The sequence below is a fragment of the Sminthopsis crassicaudata genome, chromosome X (assembly GCF_048593235.1).
Source record: "Sminthopsis crassicaudata isolate SCR6 chromosome X, ASM4859323v1, whole genome shotgun sequence".
Classification (NCBI taxonomy): domain Eukaryota; kingdom Metazoa; phylum Chordata; class Mammalia; order Dasyuromorphia; family Dasyuridae; genus Sminthopsis; species Sminthopsis crassicaudata.
Window position 1 is genome coordinate 36,418,856 of NC_133623.1, and position 12,788 is coordinate 36,431,643.

At 39.0% G+C, this 12,788-nt stretch overlaps 1 long non-coding RNA gene across 1 annotated transcript in view; it reads left to right on the top strand.

Annotated features, from left to right (window-relative positions):
* Window positions 1–12,788, top strand: part of LOC141549116 (uncharacterized) — a 35,751-nt gene that overhangs the window by 1,046 nt on the left and 21,917 nt on the right. The gene's annotated exons all lie outside the window — the stretch shown is intronic.

Consider the following 12,788-nt stretch of genomic DNA (forward strand, 5'->3'; position numbering starts at 1 on the left):
CATAATCAGAAGAGACTTCAGAAGCCATCTAAATCCTACCTATAATTGAACTTGAATTCTCTCTATAACATGCCAAACAAATGATAATCTGGTCTCCTCTTGAACATTTCTACTGTGAAGGAACCCAGTGCCTTCTGGGACAGCTGATTTCTATTTTGGCTAACTCTAATTGCTAGGAAGTTTTCCCTTAATTCAGAGTTAAAATTCTGACTGTTACTGTCTGGTGACTTTGGGCAAGCCATTGATTCTTTCTGAGCCTCAGTTTCTTCATCAGCCAAATTAAGAGGTTTAGGATAGATTTCTTCCTATTCTAAATCCTATAATCCCATGAATCATTTGTAAATGAATGTTCCAGCTACTGATTCTCAGCAGCAAAATCCTTCCTGTCCCAGAGCAGGGTCCTTGATATCTGGTGCCCAGTTCTTTTCTGGTTATCACTGTCCATCCTACATGGTCTCTTCCAAGCTTATCTTTTCATTTCCTTGAATGAAAGAGACTGTACGGCATGTGTGCTGCTCAGTACAAATGATACTGATTGCAGAAAGGGAAAGGAGGAAGATGGTAGCTTAAAATAACCAATCAGGAAATGAACCAAAAAATCTAATTGGGAGCGCTGTAGTATTGACTAAAAATGGAGGAAAACAAAGTCTACACATATAGCTTTGGGAAGATTCCTAGGCTTTTAAAATGGAAACAAACACAGTTGTGTAGGGGATGCCTTTTGAATTTACTCCTGTGGAATTTCTATTGTGACCCAAACCAGTGCCCCATAGCGGGCCATATCAGCTTGATGGCACAGTGGATAGAATTTTGAGCTTGTGACCCTTGAACAAGCCATTTGACTTCTATTTTCCTCATTTTCCTTAAGTATAAAAGAGTAACAATAGCACTTAACTTTCAGGGTTGTTCTTAGGATCAAATGAGATAAGATATGTAAAACATTTAACCCAGTGCCTGGCATGTTACTTCCTTCCTCATTCTCTCTCCTCCCATATGACCCTGTAGTCTACATATGATAAGCACTTAAAAATATTTGTCACTTGAATCAATTATCCCGAATTCTTCTGGGGGAGGGGAAATGTTGCTAAACTGAAGACAATGACCAGAGACAAAGTACCCAATGAGTAGCTAAAAGAAATCAGGACTCTGGTCAGTGATCAATGCACTGCCCCATCTTGACTCAGAGGACCCATCTGGAAGTATCCTCTAGTAATAGAATCAGGCATACAGTAAAAACCCTGGCTAATACAGAAGTTTGTTTTTCCTCACTATAATTTGTTATAAGAGGGCATGTGGGGAGGCGTTAGCAGAGATACTAATATATGACAGTGATGTACAAAAAGCACTCATTTGATAAAGCATTTTTCAGGAGATATTATAACATTTATATTAAAAGCATATACATATATACAATGGTTAAGAAATGTTATTTATCTGCATAGAGATGGGAATTGAATTATAATTCATGACCAGTTTGTAAAAGGAATCCAAATGGACAACTTTTATTTTATTCCCAAGATCCTTGGCTCCACTTGTGAAGCCATCTAATACAATTCATTTTCAGATAGCACTTTAAGGTAATCTCTGATACCCCTGCTCAAGGTGTTATGTGAATAATTCTTCTTTGAGGAAGTAATAAGACTTTTTCCCTGTAGGAGGCATGTCACAAGAGACAGAGATCAGCATCACATTCTTTTTATTCTTTGTTATTTTGAAAAATAGTTAGGAATGGTTTTTTCAGTGCTTCATATCCATGGATATTTTTTGCTTCCTGGGTATCTCTGCTACACAGAACTACGTTTGCAAATAATGAGAGAGTCCATACTAAGACCATCTTTAATTAGATGAACCATGTGTTGGTGTTTTTGAAACATTTTCTGGTATAAAATGAATTTGGTATTCCTGGGAAATTTTAAGTAAGGCCACTTTAGTCATTATGGAAATTGAATATGTGAACTCAGAAAAGGTGAGATTATCAAGACTAATAATACCAGGGAAAAGAAAGAATATGAAAGACTGGGATAGAGGTAGGAGAACCCACATTTCAGGTTGCAGTTTGGGTAGCTTCATATTAAATACCCTGATCTCTTGTTCAAAGGGGGCAATGAAACACCCACAAATGGGGCAATATGAACCAACTGTTGGTGCTTATGGTACACTCCACTCTTCCACGTCCTTTTCCTGCTGTCATCCCAGTAGTGATGTTGCTACCTGAGAACACAGAATCATTGGCAAAGAGCCACAGAGAAGGGATCCTGCAGTTCAAGTCAAGTCATTGAGTTTTTAAATACCTCTTATGGACCAGATATTGAGGAAGTACTAGAGGAAAAAAAAAAACAGGTAACACAGATCACACACACACACACACACCCACACACACACACCCACACACCCACCATCACCACTACCAAAGATGACAGTCCCTGTTTTCAAGGATCTCACAATCTAATGAAGAAGATGACTTACAAACAATTATGGGCAAACACAATCTATTCAGGGTCGATGGGAAAGTCTCAGAGAGAAGGTACTGGCATTAAGAGGAATCAGTAAAGGTTTTATAGAGAGTAAGGTTTATCTGGGACTTCATGGAAATGAAGGAGGTTGGAAGACAGAGATAAGGAAGGAAAGAATTTCAGAGATGGGAGACAACCAATGAAAGTGCCAGGAGAAGAGAGAGACATAGCAAGGAGGTCAGTGTCATTGTGTCTGGCATCACACTGACCCTAGAGCTTGCAAGGCTATATCTTTATAATACCACCAAGTGGAATGCCATCTAGGATAAGACTCATGATTGACTATATGTCTACCATTGGATGAAATTTTTTATCCACAATAGCTTATAAAGACTTGTCTGCTAAGGAGAAGTGATTTGTACCTGAAGAGGAAGTAGAGTCCTCACTCTGGTAAAATCAGAGGAAGTAATGTTATCTCTGCCTGCCTCTATAACAAATTTGAGGTAGCATTGCCACCTTAGATAATCTCCCTGCATTCCAGTGAAATCCTGCCCTTTATACTGGCTGCATACTAGCTAACAATTAAATTTCCTTGTAGTAATAATAAAACAATATTTTGCATTTATAGCATATCATTATTCCCAGAAGCTCCAATAACTTTACAAAAACCTTCTTGTCAATTGTCCTAATACCCAACATGACAAACATTATTATATCCATTTAACAGATAGAAAGACCAAGGCAGAGAAGCTTATTATTATTGCTAGTTCAACATCATAGTTAAAAGCTTGTTCAGTTCCCTGTCCATCTTTTCAAGTGTTTGAACCCAATAATAATTGATTACTAACTCTCCAACTTGAAATGAATATTCACAAACACCCATTTTACTGTGGCCTTAACACCTGTAGAGATAACCTTTGTAGAATATTTTTATTTGTCTCCATAATAATACTAAGTAGGTCACTTTGCTAACAACCTGAAATTTCACTGGAGTATAATTAATGACATGAAGAAAATGCACTCAATAATTCAAAATTTATTGATACTATTCCACCCGGAAAGTTGGCATTGAATATAACCTTGTATTATCTTTCTTTTTTTTTCTGCCTTTCAATTGAACAATAAAGAACACGAGACATACTCATTATTCTGGTTTTAAGCATTTCTTTGAAATATAGCAGTCCAGATAATGAAAACACAGCATTTCATTACAATGAGATTAGTTGCTCTGGCTTAACCACTGTTCCCCTTATGCTGAAGGATGAATAGGACTGGACAGTATACATATATATATATGTATATATATATATGTAGATGTGTGTATATATATATGTAGATGTGTGTATATATACATACATACAGACATATATTACACACATATGTATGTATGTGTACACACACACACACAATAGCTATGGTTCACTTCTCTCAACCAAATTAAACAGAGAGAAATATACTTTTCCTCTCCCTACCATTCTCCATCCTAGTCCCAAATTCTCTCCTAGCCCATATCCATACAGAATAATTGGGATTATGGATTGAGAGTTGGAAGGGACCTTGGTGGTCATCTAGTGCAACTGCCTCCTATTGCAAATGAGGAAATTGAACTGGTAGGATCATCGATTTAGAACTAGGAAGGACCTGCAAGTCACCTCATCTAACCCTCTTGTGATGTAGACCGTATTTGAGCAGAGCCTATATCGTTTACGTGATAGAGCTGAAACTTGAACTCAGATCGTCTGATTCCAATCCCTTCACTTTTCCCTCCAAAGCACTCTGCCCACTCTGTTGACCAAGAGATTTGTAATCAGTGGGTGAGTAGCCCTCTGCTGTCTGTGGCTTCATTCAGCCTTAAGTACCAATTACTCAGGGATGAAAAAGACATAGGATAATAGAATCCCAGGAACATTGATTCAGAATGGCTAGGGTTCTTGTGGATCCTCTCTCTTAGTTCAACCACTCACATTATAGGTGAGGAAACTGAGGCACAGAAAGGTCTGACCTACATTCAAAAGGAATCATTCCTAGTAGGTGCTCAATAAGCAGCAATCCTAGTTTATGCTTTAAGGTCTCCAAAGATGGATTTCAGACAGTTTTAATCATCACCACTGATATAACTGTCATAACATATGCAAAGCACTTTATAAATGTTATCTCATTTATTCCTTGCAACAATCCCAGGAGGTAGGTGCTATTATTATTATTTGTAAGTTTATTTTTAATACACATAATTTTTGAATCATCTTGGGAGAGAAAAATCAGAGCAAAAGAGAAAAACCACGGGAGAGATTAAAAAACAGAAAAGAGAAGTGAGCATAGTATGCGTTCATTTACATTCAGTCTCCTTAGATCTTTTTTTCTGGATGCAGATGGCATTTTCTGTCCAAAGTCTATTGGGATTACTTTGGATCACTGAACTACAGAGAAGAAGCAAGCTTTTCAGAGTTGATCATCACACATTCTTGCTGTTATTATGTATAACACATTCCTGGTTCTACTTGTTTTGTTCAGCATCTGTTCATGTGAATGTTTCCAGGCCTTTCTAAAATTAGCTTGTTCATCATTTTTATAGACAAATAATATTCCATTATCTTTATGTACCACAGCTTGTTCAGCCATTCCCCAGTCGAAGGGCATCTATTCCTTTTCCAATTCTTCGCTACCACAAAAGGAGCTGCTACAAACATTTTTGCACATGTGGATCCTTTTTCCCTCCTTTACGATTTCCTTGGGATACAGACCCAGTAGTGGCATTGATGATTCAAAGGGTATTAATATGAACTTTTGAAGGTCTTCAGTATCTTGTTCTCTTCTAGACATTCCAGTTTATCAGTCTTTTCTAGACACGATATCCCAGATATTGCCCGAATCTCTTGACTCCCTTGACTCCTCTCTCTTGACTCTAAGTGTTTTCCTCTTGACAGGGATGGGGAAAGGGTCATTCAATTGTAGAGTAGTATTATAGGTCTAGAAGAATATATAGGTCTCCGAGGGAGGTGGGTCTCATTAGAATTTGAAGGAGAGTTTCTTTTTGACTATTTATGGGCTCAGTTCAGAGGCCTTTGTGCTTTTGACAGAATAAAAGACTTGTCCAATATTTTATGTATTGTTAGCTAAAGTGCTTTCATGAGAACTGGATGTCCAGACATCATTCCAAACTTGATAAACTAAAACTGGGCTAATCCCGTCTACTTCAAGCGTTTCCCTTTCCTAACTCCTTAATATCTGTCCATAACGCTGTCACTTGTTCAGCCTCTCAGCCTTAAACAACCCTGTGGAATCATTGCAATGTTTCACCTTTCTCCACCCCCTTTACCCAACCCACCACTCTAAAGCTTCTCAAAACAAAAATGATTTTGTGTCAAAATGTAAGTGTATAGTACATATTGCTTTTAAGAAAAGATTTTTTTGAAAGCAAAGAAATAATGGCAGTTGGTTGTAAATTCCCAAACTCTAAAGGCTCATTTACATTACTGAGCCTACCTCTCACAGGGTGGCTATTTGGGTCTCTGTAATAAAACACAATAAACATGTATTGAATGCCCTCTCACTGAATAAATGAACTTAGGGCCCCGTGTTGGGCCCTGGAGACATACCAAGAAGCCTGCAATAAGGCCTTTCTTCTCATGGGTCTCCTAATGGAGTCACAGAGTCTGCCACTCATTATGGTAGGTAAGTTTTCACCTTCTGTGGCCCAGAGCTTTCCTTCTAGGTTATTTCTGCCTGTACTTTGGTCATTTCCCTCTTCTGTCTCATTCCCCTCTCATCAAGACCTTTAACGCTGCCTCTGGAATCTTGACATCTGATAGATGAGCTTTTACTTTATGCCTCACGCTAACCCCACCTCTCCCTTTAAACGTTTTCTTTATGTGTCATCTTTCTCCATAAGAACATTAGCACTTTGAGGACAGAGACAGTCTTGCTTACTAGTATGGGTATCCCCAGCACTTAGAACAATGCCTGTCTTAGAATAAGTAACCAATGATTTATCTTGTTTATTCATTTTAAAGACTCATTTCCTGATCTCAGATAGCATACAGTCTAGTACAGCAATAAGAGAGAAAGGCACAAGATGAGGGACCTGGGAAGATTTGTATGAACTGATGCACAATGATTAAGTAGGACCAAAAGAACAACATGCATAATGGCTATAAAAATAGAAATGAAGTCATCATTAAAAGGATATCTAATTCCGAATAACTGAAAAGTTTACAGTGATTTGAGAGAGCGGATAAGGAGAATATTACATTTATTTTTAGCCTCAGTAGCTAGTGCTTCTCTCTCCCTCTCCCTCTCTCTCTCTCTCTCTCTCTCTCTCTCTCTCTCTCTCTCTCTCTCTCTCTCTCTCTCTCTCTCTCTCTCTGTCTCTCTCTGTCTCTCTCTGTCTCTGTCTCTCTGTCTCTCTCTGTCTCTGTCTCTCTGTCTCTGTGTCTCTGTGTCTCTGTCTCTCTGTCTCTGTCTCTCTCTCTCTCTCTCTCTCTCTCTCTCTCTCTCTCTCTCACACACACACACACACACACACACACACACACACATACACAATATAAGGTTTGATTCAAGACATGAATTCCTGCTCACTGAATAAATGAATACAGAGATTTGTACTGAATCCTAGAGAGATACCCAGTAAGCAAGGAGTAGAAAACAATAAATACAAAACCAATTATGATACAATCAATAAGCATGTGTTCAATGCTAATTATGCACCAAACACTGTATTAAGCCCAGAGGGTGCAAAGAAAAAAAAAAAACTAAAATACTCCCTGGCCTCTAGAAGTTTATGGAAGAGACAATAGGAACATAAATAAGTACTTACAAAATCCATATAGAGTATATAGAAAATAAGCTTAATAGGGAAGGTTCATGCAACTGGCAGGGCCTGGGAAGGTCTCCTATAAATTTTTATACTGCAGTTATCTTGAAGGAAGCAAGAGATTCTGAAAGGGAGGAATAGGGGTGGAAAAGCAGAGCATTCCAGGAATGGGGGAAGCTAGTACAAAAGCAGAGGGAGATAGGAGATGGTGTGTGTGTGTGTGTGTGTGTGTGTGTGTGTGTGTGTGTGTGTGTGTGTGTAAAAGAACAAGTCTGCTTGTTTGGCTGGATGATTGGCTAGAGAAGAGTACTGTCCAATAAGACTAGAGGGATAGTGAGGGACTAGGTTGTTACAGGAAAAAAGATTAATAGAACATATTTTTTAAAGTATAGTCATTGTATGAAGCATTAATCTTCCTATGTATTAGTGCTCCTCCCATTTATTTTCTATATATTTATGTTTTTTTGTGTATATGTCGTATCCAGTTTCCTTGAGGACAAGAGACCATTCCATTTTTATATTTGTGTCCATGGCATATGACACAATGTTATAGGGACCCTCAAACTCTGTCTGCCATGTGTCATTATATAGCATCTGGCTTGAGGTCTCCATGATCCATTATTTATATAGGGATATGTTGCTCTTAAAATTTTGTAACTTCAAGTTCCATCCTTCCTCTGGAGTAAGTTGATGAATTGTATTGATTGCTAAGAACGAGACCCATCTATCTATCTATCTATCTATCTATCTATCTATCTATCTGTGTGTGTATGTGTGTATATATGTATATATATATATATACACATCTGTATGTATATATGTATATGTATACGTGTGTATATGCCTATAGATATATGTAGGTATATGCATATGTGTAGGTATATGTATATGTGTGTATGTATGTGTGTGTGTGTGTGTACATTTATACTGACACACATAGTTTGTAACTAATCTAGGCTTTTGTTCTCCCCTTAGCATCTTTGTGTATTAGAAATTTCCCCCCCCAACACCTAATTCTACATTCCTACCCAGAATCCCAAGAGGAGAAGCCCCAAGCATCTCCCTAAGATATTTGATCCTCACTGAAGAGACCAGCTCAAGACCATCTTGCTGGCCCAGGATGGAGAATTAGAAGTAGTTACTTTCCCATTTGCTTATATAGTTTCAGTTTCTTTTGCCTTCTCTCCCAAAAGCAGATGAAGCATTTTCCCCTTCTTCCCCCCTCCCCCAATTATAACTCATATATGTGTCCATCTGGGCCTAAACAGTCCTATTGCTCATGAAATTGCAGATGAGACCCCATAGTCCCTTTGTTAGCCAACCTTGAGTAAACTGGGGAAAATTCCATACTCTTGTCCCAAGCAGGATTGTGCTAAAAGATGTTAAAGCATGGATTTAGAGCAGAAAAGGGAGAATCTGTAGCACCCATCAAAAATGGTTTTTTTTTCCTGTAGGAAAAGGAAATCTGGGAAGCCATATTGAAAGAGCTGTTATACCATAATCTGGAGGCCCATAGCACTTAACTAAATGCTCATTACTAAGGCAGCTAGGTGGTACAATGGATAGTGCTGTAGACTCGAATTCAGGCAGACCTGATCCTTACTAGTTGTGTGACTCTGGGCAAGCTGTCCAACATCTCTCAGTCTTAGTTTCTTCGTCTGTAAAATGGAGAAAATAATAGCACTTACCTTCCAGAACAATTACAAAGATTAAATGAGATTAATTTATGTGAAGCACTTTTTGGATCTTAAAGTGCTATGTAAATGCTAGCTATTATCTCTAAGTAGCTGTTAAGACTCCTGTGTGATAAATATCTTGTCAGTAGCTCTTCTCATTTGCCTCTTTTTCCTGCAGTCACAGAGTGGCCAAATCACCAAATCATTCATGTGGAGAGGTATTTGCCACCAAATGTAGGGATTGAACTGAATAGGAGAAAGTGATCAGTGTTTTCATTCAAGAACTTCCTAAACTGTCACAGAGAGCCCTCCTTCTAATTTCAGTGGTGAGAGACCCCGAATTACAAATAGCAGGTGCTTAGTGAATGCTTTTTGAACTGGATTGTAATACTGGACTATACTGCAAGAAAGAGGGTAGCAAAATCAAGTGACTCTAGTTTTCCTTTGAGTTCAAGCCATACCATAGCAACCAATCCTTGTTTTCATGCTATTACTTTATAGCAGCAATCCTTCCCTGTGAAAGCACAGGGGCAAAGGCCAAGATTGGTGTGTTTCTTATCCAAGAAAGGCCAAAGGCAAGTCATTGTGACTGTGCCTGACTTTTCTTAAACCTGAGTTGGCCCTGCAACTGCAACCCTGGGTCAGGGTGAGAGTGCCTCTGTTCCCAGAAGCTGGGGGAGGGCATAGCCAAGCTGGAAGGGCCACTGGATTCTTAAGGATGCCCCCCATGGCTACCTCCCTTTCTTGCTGCACTGGAAATCCCAACCTGGAACGGGCTTTTGTGGCTCTCAGCACTGATGCCTAGCTGGTTACAAGGGCATTTTCAAGACTGAACACTGGCTGGTGAAAGGATTTTCCTTTCCCTTGCACCCAGGAGGGAGTATGCTGCTCATACACATGCATACATACACATATGCCTCAAAGAGACAAATTTGGCTTGGCTTGGTGGTGTCAGGCTGGAATCTTTGGCTCTAGGGTTATGGACTCTTTGTAAAAGCAAGGCTGAAGAGGACTTGCCAATTCAATTTCAATTCAAATTTGATTCAACAAGCATTTATTATGCATCTATTATGTGTGAAATACTGTGCTAGGAGAGGGGGATACAGAGATAAATTTTTTTATTAAAGCTTTTTATTTATAAAATATATGCACAGGTGATTTTTCAATCCTGACCCTTGCAACACCTTATGGTCCAACTTTCCCCCTCTTTCCTCCCACTCCCTCCCCTAGATGGCAGGTAGTCCCATACATGTTAAATATGTTAAACTATATGTTAATCCAATATCTCATTGTTGGAAAGAGCCATGTCCGTCAGAATTGATCATCGTATAGTCTTGTTGCCATATCCAGTGATCTCCTGGTTCTGCTCATTTCACTCAGCATCAGTTCATGTAAGTCTCTCCAGGCCTCTCTGAGATAAAAATTAAACAGTCCCTGTCCTCAAGGAGCTTATATTTTACTTGATGGATTCAATATAGCCACAAGGAAGTACAGCTAAGTCCTGATTAGTGTAAAGAATGAATCCTGTGAAGATTTCTGAGTTGGGAGGTGAAGGGAATTGTTATATCTGTTTGGGGAATATCAACTTGGCAGTTGTGTGGAGAACAGATAAAGAGGGAAGATCAATTAGAAAGCGACAATAGTGAGTCTGAAAATCTCCAAGGTTTTTATAATCTTTGTCAATTGGGCAATGGTGTTACCTCAGGGAAGATGGCTAATTATGTCTAACAGGAATATGGAGGTAACAAGATCACTTTAAATATAGGGCTTGGGAAATTGGACAACGTTTTACAGCTCTGGAGGGTGAAAAAAAAATAAATGAAAACAGTGAGTAATACCAGGCTCTTAGGGAAGCAAGCTTGGAAGGAAATTTCACAAAAGGATATCAAATATTTACTGTACATCAAGTTTTCATATCCCAGCAGGGTTATTTCCACTAAAGTTCCATCTCCTGAGCTGTAGGCTCTACTTGACTCACAAAGGAGCTCCTAGGGATGGTAGCTGAAATCTTCCACCACTTCTTGGTCCACTTCTGCACAGATGCTATTGACGCCATGGAGACCTGTACATGGACTGGAGTTTGCTGCCTGTGCAGAAGGCAATTAAAGGCTGACAGGATGAATGGACGGAGGGCAATGTGTTCTACCATTCAGAGAAAACTGAGCCAGAGAAAAAAAAATACATCCAGCCTTCCCAGCAGGCTTGCTCCAAGGCTATCTAGTTCCCCAGAGACAGAAGGTGGCTTGTGTATACCAAGCAAATCCTAGTGAATTTCTTGCCTTACATTAAAAATGATCGATCCATCCAGCCTTCACTCTAGCCATTTGCTAAGTGGTTGAGTTCCATTGGCATATTAAGATTTCAAGGGAAAAGTGCACATTAATGCCTAAACCCATCTGGTAGTAATGTATCAGTTCATGTCTAAGAGTGACTTAGAGAATAAAATGAAGTTCAGAATTGGGCCCCAAGCAGAATCAGAAATGCAATGTAAGGGGGGGGGTTCTTTAAAGGGGAGGGGACTCAAAGGATTGGAAAATTCTAGGGTTCCTAGGAAAAGGTACTTGGACATTTGCTTTTGAGGGGGAAAGCAAGATTTTAATGAAGCATTAAATAAAGAAATACATAGCACTAAGAGGTCTGATTCAAGCATTCTGAAATATTCCCTTGGATTACCTTAGCAGATTTTAAATTTCCATTTGAAGATTTTCTACTTTGGGAAGCCAGCCATGACAATAAATCCTGTTATGCCTGTGGGGGGAATTGGCATTAAAAGCTGTTGATTTCTTGACTATGCCAAAATAATAAATACAGGCCAGTCCATTTAATGAAATGCTTTAAAATGAGATTAATTTTTAAGACTCTACATGTTGGAAATCCACTCAGCACAGGCTAAAGTACCTAACTCAGACCTTGGAAACTTGAACTTATGGGCAACAGAAATAACTTTTTTCCCTGATGGTACTGAAATTATGGCTCTGAATGATACATCTCAGATAATTCACATTGCTCATGTTCACTCACCAGAAAAAAAAAGAAAGAAAAGTGTCATTTGTCATGCTGTTATTTTAAGACAGCCCAAACCTTCAATGCCCACTTTATGTCCAAATGCCAGAGGAACTATCAAATAACTTTCACAAAAGGCTGGAATCTCAGAGAGACTTGGTTAGAAAACCTGAGTGAAGATCTTGGGCAAGTCACTTAACTATTCTGAGCTCAGTTTACTCCTTTACGAAATGAAGGAGGCTATTATTTGTTTTCTGCTTTTCATAGGACTGTCATAGGGATCAAATGCAGACAGGCCTGTGGGAAAGGACAGTGGCCTATTCATGAGGCAGAGGTTTTGGTTCTTTTTGGTTCTTTTCATGTCCTGAATATGTCTCGTGACTTTATATCTCTGGGCCTCAGTCTCTTTTTCTGTAAAGTGAGGAGGTTGGACTGGATAATGCTTCCAAGGTCTCTTCTATCTTTGGTATTTTATGGTTCTAAAGTTGGTGGGAAAAGGAAGTAGGCTAGCTCTGAAAACAGGGCTATATGAACAAAGAACTGGTTGGTCTTGATCTCTATAGCTTAACTTTAGAGACATGGGGAAAAGCTTCTCTTTCAGATGCTGGTTCATCCAGAAGCTGGTTCTTCTGGACCTTAATCATATAAGTGAACAATAGCCTGTGAGGGTTATACGAGAGGCAAGGTATAATGCATAAGGTGCTTAATCTGTGCCATTTATATTATCCATGTGATCTGGTCCAAGTAATCTGACCTCTCTGGGCCTCAGTCTACTCCTCTGTTTCATGAGGACTAGATAAACTCTTAAGGTTCCTTCCAAATCTAAATCTTTATTTAATTGTT